The sequence below is a fragment of the Pogoniulus pusillus genome, chromosome Z (genome assembly GCF_015220805.1).
Source record: "Pogoniulus pusillus isolate bPogPus1 chromosome Z, bPogPus1.pri, whole genome shotgun sequence".
Classification (NCBI taxonomy): domain Eukaryota; kingdom Metazoa; phylum Chordata; class Aves; order Piciformes; family Lybiidae; genus Pogoniulus; species Pogoniulus pusillus.
This window is the reverse complement of record NC_087309.1, coordinates 54,069,045-54,071,856: the sequence shown is the minus strand read 5'-3', so window position 1 is coordinate 54,071,856 and position 2,812 is coordinate 54,069,045. Positions and strand designations below refer to the sequence as shown.

Genomic DNA, 2,812 nt, shown 5'->3' with positions numbered 1-2,812 from the left:
AAAACCACAAAAATCATGAAAAAAAATAGAAATGAAAAAGAAAAAGAAAAGGAAGAAAGAAAATACATAGAGTGAAAAGGCATCCAAGGAACTAAAGGCACATAGAAGAAAGAAAAGGTGGGAAAGAAGATCTTGCATTTGATTGCATCAGGTACAGAGTAAATGACATTTTAGATTTGGTGTCATCACTATTTCTTTTCCTAATACTGATTGTTGAGCTGAGGAAATCCTCAGTAACAAGTATAGCTCCTTTGTACTTCATACTTCTTCCAAAAAGTTTCTGGAAAACCTGTCTCTGGGTTTTGAACAAGAGGAACTGTTAATTTATGGACTTGACTGGTGTTTGCTGAAGAAGGCAGAGAGAAGAAAAATGCTTTAACAGCTGTTATCAGGTGAGACTGGTTATACTGAGCCAAGGCAAGGCCAAAAGACTGCAAGACTGTGAGACTCTAAGAACTAGAATAAGAATAGCACTGGATAAGGAGAGAACAAGTTAAAAGGCTCTGCCTGATGGGGTCATGAAATATGACTTACTGAAGGCTGCATGGATGAGGAAAGCATGGCTATAAAGAGCTATAGCAGCAGGAGTCTTGCACAATCAGAGCTTCACTCCGTGGAAATCTGGTCACAGCTGGGGAACATGTAAGCTCCTCTTTAAGTCTGGACTTTACCAGAGAGGTCTTTTACAGAAGCAGCTCCAGGAAACTGGACAGATTGTCATCTACTGCTGTCAATTTCTGTCAGACTTGGATCCTTGCTTCTGTACTTCATCTTTCAGATGTTATCTCAGAGCTGCTGGCATCTTTCTTTTGAACAATAAGATGAAAAAATAAAAAGCAGAAAGTGCAAAAGTTTAGGAAAAATAGGTACTGAAACCATTAAGTCACAAATTATCTCTAACTGATCCAGCCTTTTTTTTTTTTTTTTTTTTCATCAATATCAGCTCATTTGTCTGTAAGGTTAATAGTAGGGGGAAAGGAGGGAGAGAGGAGAAACTGTTCTGTTGTGTGTATCTCAGATCAGCTGAATAAGGCAACTTTTCTGCAGAAAACAGATGTGAATAAAGACTACATTTTGTAGGTACCATGCTGCAGTATGTCTCCAAATCAGATCTTTCTCTTTGACTGTACTATTTCCTTATCTAAGCTTGTTGCAGATATCCTTCTGTCCTTTCTTCAAAGGTGCATGTGCTGAAAGATCCCAGTTAGCCCAGAATGACATGCAAACATGCTTATAAAGAATATATTTACAAACTGGTCTTATCTAAACTCACCAGGTGCTCCAGTTCTTGGCTCATACAAGAATTTAAGATGCTTTGCCTGTCATCTTTTCCACAGCCAGTCCACTACTTTTGAGCACATTGAACTGTTGTGGGTAGAAAGTAGGAGATCCTCAGAAATGCCTAACAGGAGACCTACAACTTCTGGTTTAATAATCGATTGACAACCAAACTACAATTACTACAGCTCAGAGAGATAATAATAAACAGAGATGCCATCAAATTGAGCGACACACTTCCCATATGTCTGCACTTCTTTGATATGTCTGAGTAAGAGAAGCAAAGCAGGGAGCATTCACATTAAATGACAAATATCAGCCCCTGGGGATTCTTGGAAAACAAGTGAGATAATTTTGCAGAACTTTACTATTATTATTGTGATTGCTTATTATTGAAAGCCATGCAGTAAGAAAAAACAGCATCCAGTGATTATTGCTATGTACATAGAGAACTTTCAGCATTTGATGTAAAATACTCCCTCATGTCAAACCAATAATCACCCTTTCAAAATGAAGCCATGGAGAGTCATATATATGGAGTGTTGAGTACAAATCTTTTGATTCCCTGTTGTAATGTGCGAAGTGTCACCTCTCGCATGAAGGCTGCTGCTGCAGGGCTCTGTGGAAGCTGAAAAGCATATGTTGTGTTTCTGTCCCACCTTCCCCTCTCCTTATGTTTTTTTTTTTTTAAGTCTCTCTTGATAAATGTCTTCAGAAAAAATATTTTATGAGGTGCTTACCTATAAAAATATAACCACGCACAAGAAACACTGTTCATTTGGTTTGGTGTGGAGATGGGAGGAAATCAAAACCCATTAGGGCTCAGTCAGAAACAAGGTGGAACCTATTAGTAGTTTGTTGTGACTTGACGTTTTTCACCTGCTGCAGGATGAGAGAAGCCTCTTGTAGAAGGTATCCTTTTGTTGTAATGTCTTATGCTTCAAGATAGGGAGCCTGAAACAACAAGCAGTATGATCAAAGATGTAGAACAGCTTCTAGATGAGGAAGAACTAAATAAGCTTGGATTCCTTGGTCCAGTTCCAACAACAGATCATAGAACCACAGAATCACAGAACAGTCTGGGTAGGAGAGAACTCCAAAGGTCAACTAGTTCAAACTGCCTGCAGTCAGCAGGAGCATCCTCAACTAGATCAGGTTGCCTGGAGCCTTATCAGGCCTTACCTTGAATATCTTCAGGGATGGGAGCTCAACTACCTCCCTTGGCAACCTGTTCCAGTGTTCCATCACTTCCATGGTAAAGAACTTGTTCCTAACATCCAATCTAAATCTGTTCCTCTCTAATTTAAAACCATTATCCCTCATGCTATCACCACAGTCTCTCTCCAGGCCCTCTTCAGGTACTGGAAGGCTACTGTAAGGTTTCCCCAGAGCCTTCTCCTCTCCAGACTGAGCTCCAGCTTCCTCAGCCTATCCTCATAGAATTGATGTTCTATGCTCTTGGTCATTTTTGCAGCCCTCTTCAAGACCCACTTCATCAGGTCCATGTCCTTCCTACATTGAGGGCTCCAGAGCT

The 2,812-nt window shown here is 40.0% G+C and overlaps 1 long non-coding RNA gene across 1 annotated transcript; it reads right to left on the bottom strand.

Moving 5' to 3' along the window:
* Positions 1–250: 250 nt before the first annotated feature.
* Positions 251–2,089, bottom strand: LOC135173327 (uncharacterized). The gene is made up of 3 exons (XR_010301288.1): positions 2,019–2,089; positions 1,274–1,365; positions 251–806 (listed from the first exon to the last, which is right to left on the bottom strand). It is a non-coding gene; the product is annotated as an uncharacterized LOC135173327 (long non-coding RNA).
* Positions 2,090–2,812: the final 723 nt, after the last annotated feature.